General features: G+C 46.0%; 1 protein-coding gene across 2 annotated transcripts in view; it reads right to left on the minus strand.

Moving 5' to 3' along the window:
- Positions 1-19,427, minus strand: part of CYRIA (CYFIP related Rac1 interactor A) — an 85,121-nt gene that overhangs the window by 53,553 nt on the left and 12,141 nt on the right. For both annotated transcript variants that reach the window (XM_017871416.1, XM_017871417.1), the window contains exon 2: positions 13,760-13,916. The gene's annotated coding sequence lies outside the window, so the exon portion shown is untranslated. The remainder of the gene's footprint in view (positions 1-13,759; positions 13,917-19,427) is intronic.

A 19,427-nucleotide genomic window follows, 5' to 3' on the forward strand; every position in this document is an offset into this window, starting at 1 on the left:
TGAATAATAATGACGACTTCCACAGAGTGTGCATATATTCTGTGCTAAGCATTGTGCTAAATACATATAGTGTCATCTTTAATGCCAAAAGCAAACTCAAGATTCTGTGCTACTACCATCTCCCTTTTAGAAATGAGAACACTGAAGCAAGTAAATAACTTGCCTAAGGTAACTCAGTTAATCACCAGCAGAACAGGAATTCAAACACAACCCATCATACCAGAAAACTCACACTCTAAGCCACTATGTTATTTTGTCGAATACTCCTGTGCTATTATTAGATGTTTTTGGGAAACAGAAAATGGCTTAAGACATGGCCTGTGGCCTCTGGTCAGGGCAAGAGGGCTGTGGAAACTCATAGCAAATTGTGTCTTCTTCCTAATTAACTTATTAGCACATGGTTTGGGATTAGGTTGCCTGAATACATTTTTGCGAATTGTTGACATTCTCGTTGTATAAAACCCTAGAATGCTGGAACAGGGAGGAGTGTCCCTGATCCAGCCCAGTGGCCCAGTCCTGTTGAGTTACAGACGATAAAGATGAGACTAAAAATCCCAAGGCCTCGGCAGCCTATGTACACTGCACCATGGAGTTGGAACACATGATAAACTTTTGTGAAGTTTCTAGAAATTATAAGCATAACCAAAATTTCTGAATAGTTGGCAAAACTACATTGGCTTTGCTTAGTTATCTAACTACCCACATTTCACTTCCCATTTTATTCAATTCTGCTGATCCTCCCTCAATCCAGCACCCCTCATCATCCTTGACACTTGCCCCAAAGGTAAGATTTACTTCTTTTAGTCCATATATATATATACACCCTGTATATCTTGCATATATTTCTATCAAAAATATAATATTCACACCTGTCTGTTGAACTCCTTAAGGACAGGTGATAATCATCAATCCATCCTCTGTACTTAGCACAGTTCTTAATACAGTGTTGAAATTTGGTGACCAAGCCAAGGGCCGTGGCTCACGCCTGAAATCCCAGCACTTTGGGAGGCTGAGGCAGGCAGGTCACAAGGTCAAGAGATCGAGAACATCCTGGCCAACATGGTGAAACCATGTCTCTACTAAAAATACAAAAAGTTAGCTGGGTGTGGTGGCATGTACCTGTAGTCCCAGCTACTTGGGAGGCTGAGGCAGGAGAATCACTTGAACCCAGGAGGTGGAGGTCGCAGTGAGCCGAGATCGCACCACCGCACTCCAGCCTGGTGACAGAGAGAGACTCCAGCTCAAAAAATAAAAAAAAAATCAAAAAAAAAAATTCTGGTGACTAGTCAAAGAAATAAATACATGAGCATTGCTCTTCTTAGAGACTAAAGCTAAATAAAACGTGGCTCCCGCAGTAAGGACCAGTAAGGACAAGCATCTGTGTTCAAAGATAACTGTAATGGGGAAGAAGACTCCAGTGAGGACTGTGATCTCGGTAAAGGCAAAGTGTTTGGGGAAAGGAGTCTGAAAGAAGAGGTGCCTCAACTGGACTAGAATAGTCTGAAAGGGTTTCCTGCAGATAGGGGTTATAGCTCGAGGTGGAGGAGAGTGAACATCCCACTGCCAAGAAGCCTGTGAGCTGTGAAGAAGGGAGCCCAGTGTCCTTTACTTTGGGATCTGCTGAGATCACACGTACTGGGGGGCGGGTAGCGGTTGGACATGAGGGGTCTCTGGAGTGGCAGCTGTGAAAGGGATGGCTTTAAGATCTGTGAAAGCCAAGCTACTGGCGGCTCCCAGTCTTCTGGCTATGTTGAAGCAGTGGGACCTGTTTTCCGGTGTGGCTCTTAAGTCTGCTCTGAAAGTAGTCTCCTGCCAGGCCACGATGCCTGTCCCAGTCCTGCAGGTGCAACTCCTGGCCCTCTGCGCCTTGTGCCACAGCCCCCTGTATCCTCTCTTCCACCACATTTCCACATTCCTGGTCACTCCCACTTGCCTGCCTGTCTTTCCTCCTAGGATGTGAAGACCCCTTGGATGGGAACTGGAACTTACTTGTGATTGAATCCACAGCAAGCCACCCAGGAAATGTGTGTGGCTGAATACATGAAAGAATGAGTGAAGAAAGATGGTGTGAAGGCCACAATCAGAATCCAAGTGCCTGCAGCCTGAGGTCCTTCCAGGTAACTACTTAGAAAGAGAGAAAGAGGGAAGGAAGGGAGGGCATGTGGATGGGTGGCAGGGGAAAGGGTGAGAGGATAGGAAGAAGGAAGGAAGGAAACAAGGAAGAAAGAGAAAAGGAGGAAAAAAGAGGGTGGGATAAAGGGAGGGGAGGAATAAAAATGATTCCACCATGGTGACACTCAGTTTAATAAAGATATAGCTAAAGATCTCACGCTACGCTTGAAAGTTAAAAGAAAGGCAATTTGAGTTAACAGAAAAGTGAAATATGTCCTCAATGATGCACAAATTAACTTCTAAAAAAGACAGCAGGATTTGAGAAGAGCCTGCCTCCCACTGCTAGGATGTGATGGCCAGAGACTTACTTTCACGACGAGAGGCCTGCAGAACCATCTCTGCTCTGGCCTCTGAAGCAGCCAATCAGCTGCAGGAGGCTGAGCTGCATGAGAAGTCCAACTTCAAGGACAGATGTTGCAAAATAACAATGTCTCCCCACCAAGTGGAGGTGTATGCTCATTTTATGGATGCTCCTTGATATGGTTTGATGGTATCCCCACCCAAAATCTCATCTGGAATTGTAGGTCCCATAATCCTGACGTGTCGTGGGAGGGACCTGTATGGGAGGTAATTGAATCATGGTGGCAGTTCCCCCATACTGTTCTCATGGTAGTGCATATGTCTCATGAGATCTGATGGTTTTATAAATGGGAGTTCCCCTGCACAAGCTTTCTTGCTTGCTGCCATGTAAGACATGACTTTGCTCCTCATTCACCTTCCTCCTTGATTGTGAGGCCTCCCCAGCCATGTGGAACTGTGAGTCAATTAAACCTCTTTCCCTTATAAATTACCCAGTCTTGGGTATGTCTTTATAAGCAGTATGAACTGCTGCTTATAAGAGAATGAACTAATACACTCCTTTAAGTCAAAATTCCAGCTGAAGGAATTTTGAAGAACGCTGAAGGCTGGGAGACTTCCAAGCATTTTTAGGAGTGCATTTTCAGATATTTACTGCCTCCACCTCTGGGCAGGAGAGCCAGCGGGTAGTGCTGTCCCAGGAGAGGACATGATTCTCTTCAGTCCCTTTTCCTAATGCATAGCAGAGCAGACACAGAGGACCCTGACACTGAAATCCCAAGGAGACTCATTGCCCTGTTTTCAAAAGGCCTTTATCTAAGTCAAATTCTCATGATCCGATAACTACACTAACAGCAGCCATCTGCTGAGTGTCAGCCCTGCACTCGATACTATGTTAAGTGCTACACACAAATGCCCTCATTTAATTCTCACGATTACCCTCCAGTAGGTTACTTTGAAGAGTTACTGTATTGTATATTTCTGCTAAATTGGAGAGCTTTTCTTTGGGCAAATGCAAGACCTTGCAGTTAAGTACTTTATCCACTGAGGGGCATTATCATCTCACATTAAAAATGCCAGACCTGGTCAGGTAGGTACTTAATACAAATGTAGAAATTTGTGAAAAAGGGACAAAGCAGAGGTATCAAGTTCAACATCCTGAATAAACGTGATTCCTGTCATTTGTAAAAAGTGTTTAACCTCACAGTTGTAGTAGCCAATACTTACTAATACAGTAACTCAATTCCCGCTTCAAGATCATTTCAAAAGCATCTGCTTTGACCACTTTGCCAGAAAATGGGGCTATGACATTTGAGAAAGAAACATGAATAGACTTAGCCATTTGGCTTAGTAATTATCCTCTCCAGCCCCTTCAACTAATTTCTTAAGTCACGTTTTCCACTGAGGAAAACATCTGTGTTGTGGCTGAATTAACTTCACTCAAGTTAAGGATAAAAAGAAAGGTTAGAATCCTACCTCGAGCTTATCAGGATGAGTTTCTATAACTCATTTAAACAAAACCTCCACTTAAAATTGTATTTTGGGTCTGGAAAATACTCTGGAAATGGACATGCACATAGTTGAAGACCCTCAATTCATGATCTGTACCCCCGAGCCTGCTCTTCTGGAAAGACGGGAGATGGACAAAGGTATAAGCTGCTCCCATGGAGGATGTCCCTGCAGGAAATCTGCAATCCAAAAGAGAAGACAGCAAAGTCCTTGTGGAACTTCCCTGTTTAGATTGATAAGCCAAGACCACAATTAAACCAAACAAACAAATGCACAAAGTTTATCTCCGAATTTCTGTGTGAGCCCAGCCCGGCTCCTGATGACTCAGCCATGCTCCATCCTGATTTAAACTTTCCCCTGTCGTCGGGGTTCCCAGGCTGCAGTCTGTGGCCACAGAGCCCTCTACATTTGAACACTTTGCCTTTCACCCTCTGGAGAGCTTGCAAGCCTCCCAGACAGATCAAGCACTGTTTGGGCTATTTCTTCATTCCACTTGAAGACAGCAAACTGTGATTCCAACATGAGGTGTGAGTTGCTCCCCAGCTCATAGCATCTGACAACCCAGCTCAACTACACAAAATAACCTCAGGTCCTCTGGCGCTCAGTGGAGGATGGAAAATACACTGAGCAGGGAGTGTGGTCACACCGGTCACCTGCCACATAGCAGCTGTATGGCCTTGGCAAGGTGCCACATCCCTCTCCACGGCTGCCTTTTCTTGAATGCCTACTAGATGCCAAGCTCTTTGCTGGCTCTTACTCATCTTTAAAATCTCTCTGCAGAGTAGTGTTTTTAGATAAGGAAACTGCGGCACAGCAAGATTCTGGAACTCGCGAAGACCATTCCCTTCTGTGTGACTCCACTAGATGGACTGAATCCGGCTCCAAACAGGAGCCAGTAGTTCTTGTCCATAAAGGAGCTCTGGCAATGAATTCTGCACAAATTGTTTCTAACCATGAAATACAAAAGGGTTGTTTTTTTTTTCTTTGAGTGTTCTAGGCTGTTACTGCTCTCAGCATGATCTGGAGGTTGGCACCCACCTGGGAGCTTGTTACAAATGCAGTCTCTCAAGCCCCACCTCAGAACTGCTGAACGCAAGTCTCTGTTTTAATCAAATCCTCAGTGGCCTCGAGTTTGAGAACCACTGCACTTGACTAAAGATCTGAAGTCCCAGTGTCATATCCCCTTTTTTCTGAATCCCCCAAGCACCCAGTGGTTGTTTTAGGATTGGTCCCTAAATCGGGAGTTCCTCTCCTACCGGTTTAGTATGCATTTGGTTTTACAAATGGGCCCCTTTATTTGTCCCACTTGGCCCAAATGAAAGTTTACATTGTAACCAGGGATAGGACTTACTACTGCAGGCTGGGCTTTGTACTAAGTGCTTTACATACAATATTGCAGTCCTTGAGCTGGACTAGATGGCTATGAAGTCTTCACTCTTTCCACAACCAACACTACCTCCACTCTCGCAGCCTGCTTCTTCACCTGCAAATGGGATCGCACAGAGATAGACCCAATGATCCCTCAGATCCCTCCAAAAATAAGCCTTATGAAATTTCCAAGGTTCAACTCTCCACAGAAATCTGTTATAATAGAAAATCTACATCGCTAAATGCAATGCAAAAGCAGAAAACAGTCAACCTACTTATTGCAGCTCTTACTGAATGTTACTGTAACATTTGGTGGCTCAGTGACCAGGCAGCTGGTCTTTCTGAACCGATACCAGCAGCTCTACCACTGGGATGTCCCTGGTGCAAACTGGGAGGTGCAGACAGGACACAGGGCAGGCGCCCTCCGCAGGCCCAGGGTTGGCATGGTGACGCCTGGGACCATCTTCACTCAATTCTTCGCTTCCGTTTCACTCGATTATCACTGTGTGAGATCTTGCCCCAGAAGGACAGAGCAATCCTGAGGGCGAGGCCTGATGTCAGGGGAGAACAAGCCAGTCTTTGTCAGGTCCCTCAAGGGGACGAGGCCGGCCTGGCTCAGGCTGCACACAGAGGAGGCCTGTGCTCACTCGGCCGTAGAGTGGTGGCCTGCTCCATCCTTCATGGTGGGAACCCACCACTTGAACATTCTACATCCCCCTCCTCCTGACTCCAGGACTGGGCAAAGTGGAGGGATCTGCTCCTGGGGCCTGCAGGAATTTGCACTGAAAAGGCTTCAAGCACACACTTGAAACTTACTGCTCACATTAGCACCAAAAACTCTTTGTTGAACAATTCCTCTCCCTTTGGCTGGTTTCCCACTGTCCCATTCACAATGGCATCCTTTCCTACGTCACCCTTTGTCAACTCTCCAGCCTTCCCTGGCTCCCCCGGGCTCCTGCTTCCACACTGACTCTGGGCCTCTCACTCCCTCTAAGAGGACTCATCGCTCAGAGGACCGTCCCGCCTCTGGTCTCCTAAGGCCTTTTGTTGGTTGTCTGAAGGGAACAGATAGTGTCACACACTAGGGATGTCTGCTGGGTGTTCATCCTGATATCTGTCAGGATGCTGGCCTCGGCTTTGCAACTCAATCATCCAGGAGATGCTTCACAAATGGTCAGCAAGTGTTTGAACCTACTTCGTACTGCAGACGCTTGTTTCTAACAGAAAATTCAACTGAGGCTTTAAGTCAAAATAAAAATCGGTCACAATCACAGAGTCCACAGGCACCTTTCTAAATGCTTACCTGTATTAACTCATGTAGAGATCACAGAACCCTTACAAGGTTGGTGCTATTAGTCTTCTCATTTTAGAGATGAAGAAACTGTCCTATGAAGAGGTTTGATAACTTGCCCAAGAGCATCAGCCGGTAGGGGGCTGAAGAGGATTCCAATCCAGGCAGTCTAGCTCCAGAGCCTGGACTCTTAAACGCAGCACTACAAAGGATTATATCAAGACCACAATTAAAGCAAATCTTACCTGAAGCCCACTAACATGTACAATATTTGTTATATGGGGGTCCTGAGACTAGGTACGTGTGCCTCTGCAAATGTCATCAAGTTTATAGGCTCCTTGTATTACACGTTATAGCAACTGAAGACAATTGATAGATGGCTGTTCCCCTTCTTCCTTGATGTGCAGCATAGTAAAGCCTTCAGGTCTGGAGACAGGAAAGAGCTGAGGTACGAGAAAGAAGGTCCTAAGAGGGGCACTGATGACCAAGTGGGGACCTTAGAGGAAACACTGGCCAAGTTGGTTTCAGCAGTCACAATTCTTCATAACTCCTCTGCTAGTGTGCACCTGGTCCCAACCCCCGGACTCTACCTACTTCTGGGTCAGTGCAGTGTCCCTCCTGGGGCCAGTGTGCTGCCAGCTTATAGCTCCAAACAGAGAAAGGCAGGCTTGCCATCAGGCCTAGGCTAAAAGCCCCTGCCAAGCTGGTTCTCCTGGATTCCAACCCAAAGAAGGAACAAAGACAGGGTTGGAAGAAGGAGAGAGAACTGAAACTAAGGAACTGAACATTGTAGCTGTGCCAGAGCTCTCAGCATAGGGCTGGTAGCTGCCTCATTCAGGCCTGCAGCTGGGAAAGTGGGGTACAAGCTAGCCCCATTTCACTTTGTGAGCTAGATCAGCTGTTGTCTGTTGAGGGCTGACAGAGGCCCTGCCTGCCATGAAGAGGTGAGGGGTAATTTATCTCCCTCCAGCGGGGCTTCCTGTTGGTGGTGGTTTAAGTGCAAACCCCACATTAGGGTCCTGCCAGGCCATGTGGGATTCAACAGGACTCAAGGACTCTTTTGGGAGTTGGGTGTCTTAAAGACAAGTTCAGAGATGGAAGAAGCTGCATGATCAAGCCCAGTTCCCTCATAGTAATGATGAAGGGAGGAGGGCTGACCAAGGTTAATTGGTGAGTCAGTGGCAGTTTGGACTAGAATCCACGTTAACCCCAGATAGCATGGTCACTTTTGTTTTCTTCCGCTCTCCCTTTTGTTTATTTTAAATCTGTATCCCTGTTGTATCAAGAAAGTGCTACAGAGAGGCAGCACTGCAGGGTTTTGAAGGAGAAAGGAACTCTTTTCGGCTGGGCTATCAAGTCAGGCTTCTTTGGGGAGGTGGCCTTTGGTGTGGATTCTGAGGACGTGGAGGACTACAGAGCCCGGGCCAGGGTGAGAGTGTGCTCGAACATGCCTCAGTGCAGGAGCAGGGGCAGGAGGATGCTGCCTCTAAAAAGAACACTGCCCTCAGTCCCTTTTCCCAGCATCTTCTCTTTCTTTCTCTTTTTAAACTATCCTTTTGAATTTCACCTGATGTAAAAGGAATGCTCACTCCCCCTGGCTGCAGCCAGGGTTTTGGAGAGAATGGGGTCAGAGAAAACACGTGTTGAGGTCTACTTTTCCTTAGAGGAAGAAGAGAAGAAACCCAGGTCATCGGTCTTGCCTCCAGCCCAGTCCGTTAGGAAGAACAAATAGGGCCCCTAAGAACAAGAAACCAGACAGCCTCACTGTAAGGAGGGCAAGTGGTTCTAAATGCAGTTCGGTAAAGGGCATGTCATAGAGCTGCCCTTGTCTCCAAAAGATTCCATCAGAGCAAAGCACTCACCCAAAAGCCCCTCGCTGTTGAGATGTTCATGCCAACTAGGACTGAGGCATGGTTAGGTTTAGAGATGATTCTGTAAGGAGGGATGACTGCCCAGTCTCTAGAACTAGAACCAGCTTCCTTGTAAGGTGGTGAGTTCTCCATTCCTGGAAGTGTGTGAGCGGACACCGAAGGGAAAGATGTAGCTTTCATAGGGCTTCTAGACATATGCTGCTCTGACCTCACTGCTTGCCCAGTCCTGCATTTTGGAGTTTAGGTGAGACTCAAGTCCAAACACAATGCTTAGTTTCATAGTTTCCTCCTTGGTCTGCCTGAAGCCCCATCTGCTTGTGGAGAGGATGATACACAGCCTGAACAGTGCAAGAGGGGACAATTAGACAAAAGTTTTGATCCTGATGTCCTCATAGCTGTGGGCTTTGATCAAGCCATTTCCTCCCTGAGCTTCAGTCTCATCTTCTGTACTTGGTCCCAGGCTACCTCCTGGAGCTCGTGAACATCCAATACCATGAAGTGCTGAGATCTTGGCACATCCGGGAAAGTGTGCAGGTGAAAGATTAAGTCTAGTGCATCCATTCATCTTCCAGCCAGCAGGGGTGATGGGAAGTCAACTGCACCATGCTCTGAGCTAGGTTCTAGAATAAATTCTACATAATGTACACATATATACATACACACATATACTCATATATGCACACACGTACATGCATATGTACATACACACATACATAAAACCCTGTGTGTGTGTGTATACATATACATATACATACACACACACACACACATATATGTATTCCACCCCAAGAGTTCCAAAAAGAAGGTAGCAGTGGAAATACAGTTTTCACTTAGTAGAAGCAGACTCGGGTCTCTGTAAAGCTGCATTTTACCACCAGAGAGCTATGGTGCAATCCATGCTATTAAATCAGTGTTTCTGGATATTGAAGATGAATTCCTCTTCCTCTTCTTTCTACTTCTTTTCTTGGTCCTCTTACCCTATTCTGCTCACTAACACCTCCAAAGGGTCAGAGAAAAGATCAATTCAAATTAGTCAATTTGCTTCTTTTTAGTCACTGTTGGGAACAAAGTGGGAGGATGAGGAGGTGGCCACTAATGGATTTTTGAAAAGCAGAGTTGAGGCATTATCTGAGCATGATGAGCAGGCTGGCTATTTCCTCCTCACCCATGACAGAGAAATCAATGTTGGCCCTTATTTATAGAGTGCAGTTCTGTACCTGAGTATCTCTCTTCCAGCTCCCAACTCCTACTCATCCTTCAATGCCCAAATCATATGGCTCCTTTTGGAGCCTTCTCTGACTGTCCTGGGCAGAGAACACATTCCATCCTCTGCATCCACATCGCTTTGTTCATGTCTGGGTTCTTATCTGCCATGTGCTCCTCTGACTGTTGGCTGCTTTTGTCTTTGTCACGTGATTAGAAACTCCTTGAGGTGCTGACCATGTCTCATTTGTCCTGATGTTCATGGCCCAACACAGGGTGTGGCCCTTGGTAGATACTCAGATATTACCTGTTTAATGAGTGTGTAATTTCTAAAAGAACACTCTGATTTTAGTATTCACTGGAGAGATGGTTAAGGAATGGATATTACTCATTCCTTTTCTGATGGGAAGAAAATGTAACAAGACCTAAATCCCAACATTTCTACTAGAATAGTTAAGTTTTTGCCAGCCAATTCTATGAGAAACAAAACTTATGTTCTAACCATTTCACAGTTATTTGTGTACTAAAGATTGTGCACGAAATGATGATGTTTAACATTCACTACAGCACCAATGGTGGGAAGGGTCATTGTCTGCATCTACTACCCATAGCCATCTCATTCAGTTGATCTGTGTGAACTTATTTTACAGCCAAGGAAAATATAATCTTATAATAATATATGAAAGAGGTATAAAATAAGCATTTTAAGGAACCAGGGTTTCAAATAAAATTAGGCTCTTTGCCTCTTAAAACTCCAATCTTATCAACTCATCCATTTTTGCTTAAAACTGTGAGCAGCTCTGAGCTGTCCTCAAAATACACTCAAACCACTCGGCTTGGTCTGGAAAATCCCTCATTCATACCCTCGCCTCCCTCCCTAAGTGAGTCCCTTGGTCTCGCAGACTCACCTCTCCAAATTCCACAGTCTCAGGAAGGAGGTGAAGGTGCACAGGGTTCCCCAAGGCACAGCTCTTGCCTATGTATCTCCATCTCCCAGCCTGGAAATTCCTAACACTCTTCCCTGAAGCATCTTGACCTCCTTGCTTGGTACCTGCCTGGCTACATCTCATCTCCAGGACTGAGTGCAGATAACCTACTCCTAGGAAGCTTCCATGGTTGCACCCCTCTATCTGGGTCAGGGGACTCCTTCTCTGAGCTCCCCAAACACCCATTCCTACTGCAACACTGATGAAAGTGTGTTGTCTAGCCATTAGTGTGTCTCCTCGTAAAACCAGAAGCAACTCAACCACAGGGGCTGACCTAGTCCTCATTTATCCCCAGTGCCTGGTGCAGCATTCACATAGAAGAGGCACTCATATATCTGCTGAATGAATGATCCTTCTTCTACCCTGAAGGCAAGAAGCAGACTCAGGTCTCTGTAAAGCTAGACCAAATGTCTATCATGTAAGTAAATTCCAAGAGAACAGGTAAAAGTGATCTATGGGAGGTTCCACTGGAAAATTCCTACTCTAACAAATTGGCTCTATGATGATCAAATTAAGACAACTGTTTACTTCAACTTACTTTATTGATGCAGCTTCCTCAAGAAGCCTTGATAGCACCAGGCCATGGAGTCCTAAGAAAGGGACCCAGACTCATTAATCTGCAGTCTCAGTAGCTAGGGCGCAGTAAAGATTTTCAAATGAATGACTAACACAACATTGTGTAAGAGCTCTGGCGAAGAGAAAGGAGGCGTAGAAGAATCTCCAGAAAAGCCAGTCAGAACATAAACGCCCAAGTCCTTTATGCCCTCGCTTCATTCCACAGGCTCCTCATTCCTTCTGCTCCAATCTTACTGGTCACTCAAGTTTGGGTAAAGCCTAAGCACATTCCCTGCTCAGAGCTTTAGTTCTGGCTCTTCCTTCTAGCCTTGCTCCCTTACTTTCTCCAGATCCTGCCCAAATAATGCCTTATCCAGAGGTGTTCCCTGGCACTCTATATAAAACACTAATGCCCATTTCCCTCAACTCTCTAGCTCTCTGACTTAGCTTTATTTTTTTCTGCTTTACTTTTTTCATAGCACCTAATACTGCCTGATGTAATACATGCATGTGTGTTACTTGTTGATGATCCCTTGACTCTACTTGAATGCAAGCTCCTTGAGAACAAGAACTTGGTTTTGTTCTGTCCTGTATCCCTGGCACCAAGATCAGCGCGAGCCACCCACTGCATGGTTCATGTTCCATGAACATCTATTGACTGAATGAATGACTGGATGAATGACTGCCTTAGAAAAGGTAACAGGCAAGGAAGAAAGCCCTGAATGAGCATATGCTTGGACCCTGACTGTCTTGCTGAGTGCCAGGCCAGGACACCTGTCCCAAATCAATTGACCCTTACTCTTGGTCTTGGATGTAGGCTAGTCTGAAGGGGAAAAGCCACCAGGAGGGAGTTAGTTTTCAGCTAATACCTCATGGGACAAAGGGGTAGGAAAGTAGTGGTTCTAACTTTGGGTATGGCAGAGAAAACCTTCCAATGACCAGGTTGGAGAGGCAATCTGGCTAAAATCCAGGTGAGAAAAGGCTTCTATGGATGAAGAGCTCTGAAATAAAATAGGCTGTTAACAGTTTCTCTCCTTTTTAAATTGTTGGGACTTAACAGTATTTGTGGACAAGGCCTGTCCTAGATTTTAGGCACAAGGCTCAAATGAAATCCAGATATGGGATCAAAGCTATATTTAAGTAGCTCTAAAAAAGGGTGGGTAGCGAAAGGAGCTGGTATTTGCTGAGGTCTCCTATAAGCAAGAAACCATGCTCATGCATGATCTCACTTAATCCCCAACACAAGCTTATAACATGGAGTGTACTATCCCTACCTTACAGGTGGGGAAACAGAAGCTTGGGGATTTAAAATGGTGATTTAAGCAAAATCACTGAGTCAACACATAGCACAGCTGAGATCTGAAGTCAGGTGTGTCTAAGTTGCAAAGCTTCTCTCCTTCCTCTGAATTATGCTATAGCTCAGAAACCACCATAGAGAAAGAAACCACAAGAGGAAGAAAGGAAGCAGGCATGAGATAAACATGTTCCCCAAGAATAAGAGTCTGGCATAAGAAACAAGTCTAGGTTAAGACAATCCTGGGAATGCAAAACGAGTTTTAGATATCACCTGGTCTTACCTTCTGTCCTATGCTTAGCTTTATGAAACGCTTCTGGTTTTAGTTTTCAAGAAAGGTCAAGGTATCTAGCTGAAAAAGAAGAGCTTCAAGACAGAGGATAGCAGACGATAACACCAAAAACTAGTGCAAGAGTGAAGATGTGTGGCCATCTCAGTGTGTTGGCTTTTTTTTTTTTTTTTTTTTTTATGATTCCTAACCGTGAGTCCTTACACTGGGCCTGCTTAAGGGAGATGTGTTAATATACCACAGTCCAGGCAGCTGAACCCTTGACCAAACTTTAGTCATCTGGGAGGGATGTCAGCCTACATCAGGTGCAGTTCTAGTGAAGACATTCTAGTAGATGTGGCCACATTCCTTGCACATAAGAAGGAAAGGATCCATAGGTGATTGGGAGGAGGGGAGAGAGAAGAGCAATAAGCAGACAGAGCCATTGTGTTGGTGGTCAGGCAAGCGGGTGATGAGAGTGGTTAGCTGCAGCCTGTCTGCTGCAAGTGCTCTTGGATGAAACTTCATGAACTGAATTTGTTTCTAAAGATGTGGCAGACGGGATGCAAGTCAGTTCTCTGACATGGGATCTAAATTCCATCTCAGATTGGCTACCAAAGGACCTCTCCTCCTATTGTCTAAATCTAGTTGGGCAGAAAGGAACACTAAATGGTTCAGCAAGGAAAAAGGAACCTAGATCTACAGCTCGAACCTGTTCTTCCCCTGCATGTAATTCTCAGCTACCTTCTTTCATTCCTTAACCCCCAAAGACTCAAGATAGCACAGATCCCATTCAGAATACAGCTATAGAACCCAGAGCCTTGGACGCCTTCCTTGATACTTTCATGTCTTTCATAATGTGAGCATGCATATGACATATTTCCTGCAGTACAATGACAGTTATCACTGTGCTACACGCCATAACCAAAGTCAACTGTTTCTTACCTGGAAATATCTCCTGTGATTCAGTTTCACCAATCCAGGCTGATGGGATGAATCAGCTTAGCTGCTGTCTGGCCAAAGGAAGTTGGGCTTCCCAAATCAGGACGGTGGCCTCCTAAAGTCCTGTAGCTTTTCTGTCCTTTAAGATGGTGGTACCCTGCTAAAAAGGGAATGCAAGTCATGTTACTGTGAGAAGCAATTTCCTATTCTCCTCTAGTCACAATATATTTTTTAAGGAGAGCAGAGAGTCACAGGATCATAGATTATTAGGCCTGAAGGACATCTAAGAGATAATCTTGTCTAATTCTTTCATTTTATAATTAGGAGGTTGAGGCTCAGAGAAGAAGCAGCCTCACTCGGGGACTCAGCAGTTTGGGAGTCGAATACACATTGGAACATATCTCTGACTCTCTGGCCTTTGTCATATTTTTTAAATGCAGCCACATGGTGAGGCTGACTTCTCAAACACGTGGTCATTGACCTTGAATGGGAAGTCTTTTTATTTTTTATTTTTTGTTGAACAGATTTTGAAAAGGGGGGTGGCACTTTTCCAGATTGCTGTTTTGTAGTTTCACCCCTGGGAGCTAAATTAGTAAAACAGCCCACCTCAGGCATGTGATTGGGATGGTTCTCCCTGCTCCTCACTAGAAAAATATTGTTATAAAATACCATGACCCATGAACACAGTGACACAGTGGGGAGTGAGTGCTGCCCTTCAGTGAGAAGCGTATGTGGCCCCAGGTCTCTCTCTCTGTCCCTCTCTCTCCACGTTTCAGAGAAACACAGCAACAGACATGGACTCTTTTTCCATGAGTATCATTTATTGCAGGGTTTTCTTCCTGGCTCCTGTGCATTTGAATGGCCACTCCTTTGTGCAGAAAACCAAATCACAGAAAACAGAGGGGAGCTCTCACTTATTAAGCAAATATCTGTCAGGCATACCATGAGAATTGTATAGATAAACTTTCTTATTAATTTGCCCTTAAAAAATCCCGGTGAGATACCGTTAATTCCATTTTTCCAAAGAGGTAGGAAATCAGTCTTTCAAGAGCTAGGATGATTTGCAGAGTCAAAAAGAGATACAATGCAGAACCAGAAATAAACCCATGCCTCCTAAATCTACTTTTTGCTATCTAAACTGAACTATAGTTTGTTTCTAGGGCAAAACACTAGAGTTGCCTGTTTTTTCCAGTGTTTCAGCTCAAATGCATGAGACAGTTCTTTGGAAGCTGAAATTGTTATAAGGGCATGAAAGATTACTCTTATTAGATTCTCTTTCTGATGGGGTGGGGATGGTGGTGGGGCTTGTGGGGAAGGAGGGGGTCTACAATCCAAGACTTCCTGCCAGGCTCCCAGGCCCCTAGAGGCTGGGCTGGTTCTGGCTCTCAGCAGCAGGGCCAGCAGCAAGAGGGCACCTCAGGAAGTCACAATTATCAATGCTCCCTGGCTCAAGGCTTTGTTCCTGTTCTCAGACAACAAGGGACAGGCCAGGAGAGATGGGGTGGGGGTGGAGAAAGAGGAAGAAAAAACAGGAAGTGAAGTGGGGGAGGAGGGAAGGAAATGATAGAGAAAACATAGCAACTCTGAAATGTCCTTGGCTTGATGAGAAAGTGATTTCTGAGTGGACATTAGTGGAACTGGGCCCTGCATTTTGGGAAACCGGATTGTGATGGTAATGGGGCGGGGCCAAGACGTTTACTTCCTCCAAACTCAGGGTTGGGGTCCACAAATTCCATTTCCCACCACCAAGCACAGCCTGGTACAGGGCTGTTTTCCACACACTCAGGTGTAGACACGGAAGGTGATGAATTTCCAAAGAAGGAATCTGGGGGAAGGCCATGTTCCTCACCTCCTGACTGTGGCTGAGGGGACAGGCGTGTCACAAAAGGATCTGGAAAGTGATCAGGTATCAGGGAGAGCTATCCCATCCTCACTGCTTTTTTTTTTTTTTCTCAAATGTCCTCAAAATTGAACCCATTTTCAGAGTGCATGACTGGGACGGATTCACTCAGCTGGGTTCAGCACGAATGCTGCTATCTTCCACCACAAAACCAAGAGGGTCAGTCAGGCGGAACACTGGGTTTCCTCCTGATCATGATTCTAAGGCACCTCCTGCTTGTTTTCCTATCCATTTTGTTCACTCCATTTACTTACTGAGGCTTACAGAAATTCCCCAACTCCAAATGCACATCATAAAGAATGACAGTCACCTGGTAACTTAAACAACCACACACCACACATAGAGATGACCCTAATAATAACTTAATAATCAAGTACCACTTCTACTCATACTAATACTATTCATAGACCTCTGATGGGCACCAGGGCATAGAGAATGCAGAGCCCCCTTATGGGTAAGCCATCACATACCAGTCCCCCCTACTCCAGCGGGTCCCCCATACTGGCTATACATCTAAGAAGCTAACAAAAAATACAGACACAATCCAGAGTAGCGATCAGGAAACTTGTATGGTTAAAAATCTTCTCAGAGGGTTTTAGTGTCACCAATCTGGCTCTGATCCATGGACTAGCATTCAGTTAACATGGACCCCAACTCAGTTCTCACCCTCACCCCACCTTCTCCCAGCTTACAGATGCAACCACAAAGGCTCTCCAAGGGAAGGGGCTCACTCCAGGTCCCACAGCTAATGGCCTCCCAGGGATCTGCCCCACTCCTCCAAACCAAACATAGAACAAAAAGTCAGTATATGTTTGAGAGGACTCCAAGCCTTCTGAAGCAATTGCTGATGGTTTACGGTGTGAGTCACCCCGGGGCCAAGTGTCCATTAGGGAGAACAGAGAGCAAGCGGGGGAAAGAAACTGAAAACTCTCATCTCTCATCTCCACAGACTGCACAACCTCACATATCACCAGCAACACCAGCATGCATTTGCTGCCATCCAAGCAGCCACGCTCGGCCCAGGCTACTTCCACAGTGCTATGCCCCGTGCCTGGCCTGGTGGGGATGCACACAACCCAACACAACCAGGAGTTTGCCCTTCTGTAGCACCTGGCAGCCAGTAAAATGCTTTCCCATATCTTTTCATCTTTGCTCATTTTGAGAGAGGTACAAAGCTGAGGGGTAATCACCCCAGTTTATAAATGGAGAAGCCGAAATCAGAGACAGGAGGTGCCTTATCCAGAGTCTCAAAACAGAACTAGGGCCTGAAATAGGCATCTCCTGTCTTCCAGTCTAGTGACCTTTCCCTGTGTCCTGTCCCTCCCCACCCCACTCAGGGTAGGGCTGGAGAACAGCATCAAATGGCTGCTGCCTTCCCCTTCTGAATGGTTCTGGAAATTGAAAAGCAAGGCAGGGCAACAGAAGGGAAGGCAATATCCACTACGAGAGGCCAAAGGGCCCCAAAGACCACATCCTCACCCTCCGGGGTGGGCAGTGAAGAGACCCAAAGCCCAGGGTGGGGCATGCTTGTGCCCACAGTTTACCAGCAGCAGAGCTTAGACTGAGTCCCTCAATACTAGCAGCACAGACCAACACCGAGAAACCAGAAGGGGCAGGTGTTTAGATAATAAAAATGGCTAACATTGATCAAGTACTTACTGCGTATTGGGCTTTGTTTAGCACCGTGCATATAGTGACTCCCTGAAACCTCATGGCAACCAAACTACATAGGTATTATTATTGTCCCCTTTTACAGATGAGGTAACTGAGGCACAGAATGATTAAGTCACTTGTCCATGGGATTTAGCTTTTGAGTGATAGAGTCAAGGTGTGAATGTAAGCAGTCTGGCTCAAATTCTGCAAAGTCAAATAGCGGAAAGAAAGAGAATAAAGCAAATACACTAGGAACAGACGACACCTTCCTTCAAAAGGAGAGAAGGAAGATAGGAGACTCTCCAGGCAGGAAAGACTGAGAGACGTTGTGCAGGCAGAATTAGGAATTTAGTCCCTAGTCCCCTCTGGGTAGCAGCTGACCAATGTCAGCCAACACCAGTAAATGACATCCTGGTCTTCGTGTTTATACAGCCACACTGTGGGAGGAGCGAGTGGCTGGGCCAGGGAGGGGACAAAGGGAGGGCCTGAGATGGAAGAGTCACCAGGATGGGTGGAGGGGATGATGCTTTAGGAATCTAATTCCTATGTCCCAGAGGGATGGAGCAGCTGGGCAGGCAGGCAACTCCCTTTGTGCATCCCCAGCACCAGCAGGGCACACATGCCTGGGACACCAGGCTTCGGGGATGCCACTGGGTTTCAGCCCCATGAAGCCTGGGAAGCCAGGAAAGACAGGGGTCATCTCTCACCATTTCCCCCAGGAAGAGACTAAAGCCAAAAACCGTCACAGCCCTAGAACAATAACAACAACAATAACAGCAGTCACCATTTGTTGGCAGGTTATGATTTGTCAGTAAATATGCTAGATGCTGTATATAGATTATATAAAAACAATAACGACTCTGAGAGGTCCATATGATTATTCTTAATTTACAGTTGAGAAAAGCTAAGTAATTCTGCAAAGGTCAAAGCTAGCAGGCTATGAGAAAGGACCTGAACCACCATTTATCGGACTGTGAGGCCCCTGATCTCACCTCAAAGCCGTGTGTGCTGTGAAATGGTGAAGTGACTTGCCCACGACCGTGCAGCCGTGCTAACCCACAGCCAGCTTCTGGGCTGTCAGAGCACACAGGCACAGGCTTTTACGTCCACATACTCCCTACACTACACATCCACACTAAGTGCTGCTAACCACTTTTACATACACAGACAAACAATTGGGGTGACTTAATGGTTTATCATCCAAACCAGGATACCTCTGAGAGTGAAAGGGGGCCCTTTTAATAATATTGCTGGGACAACAGGCAGACACCAGGACTGTCCTAGGCATGTAAGAACAAGCAGTCACCTGAATACAATCCACACTCCCACAGGCTGGTTACTTTTATATCCAGTTGTGTTGGTAGGGAACTCTCCCAGACAATGCCTTGCTTCCCAATCCACACAAATACTTCTTTGCAATAATTCACTCTCCCTGTGTTCACCTGCCTGTCTTCGGAATTCATGGAGCTCGTTGGCCTTATAGAGAAACAGACTGATGCCACTTGGTTATAAAGCAGACATGCTATGGTTTGAGAAGGGAGGGTGTCACTAATTGTCACTAATTGTCACTTAATTTAATACACTAAACAGTGTATTTGAAGAGACTGGTGGGTTCCTTGTGCCCTGGCAGCCCGGAACCCGAATACCCAGCTGTTCTGATAAGCAGCCAGTCAAGTCCCTTAAGCGTGAGGGCTCTGTGGCTCTCCCACTGAGGACTGCCTGAGGCAAGCAGACGGGACACCAGCACAGGAGTACAGCTGCCACCAGTACTGGGCCTGCTGGAGAAACCGCAGTCTACTGGGAGGACACAGACCTGGGGTCCTCGGGGGACAGGCACATCTCTGAGACAAGGCCTGGCCTTTTTCTGCTGCCAGCAGGCGCCGATCATGCCTGGGGGTGAGCAGCTCTAGCCTGGTGAGAGATCTTCCCCTTTCCCCCCGACTGGGCCCAGTGGGGAAGGAGGTGGCATTTAAAGCTTGTTTTTGTTTTGCTCTTTCCCTAAGAATCTGCCTTCTTAGGAACCTCTGACCAAGAGGAAGGAAGAATCTGCTGTTCTTTTGAAGCCAGCAACTCAGTCTTTTATTTATTTATTTTATTTATTTATTTATTTATTATACT

The sequence above is a fragment of the Rhinopithecus bieti genome, unplaced genomic scaffold (genome assembly GCF_001698545.2).
Source record: "Rhinopithecus bieti isolate Rb0 unplaced genomic scaffold, ASM169854v2 scaffold_4781, whole genome shotgun sequence".
Lineage (NCBI taxonomy): Eukaryota > Metazoa > Chordata > Mammalia > Primates > Cercopithecidae > Rhinopithecus > Rhinopithecus bieti.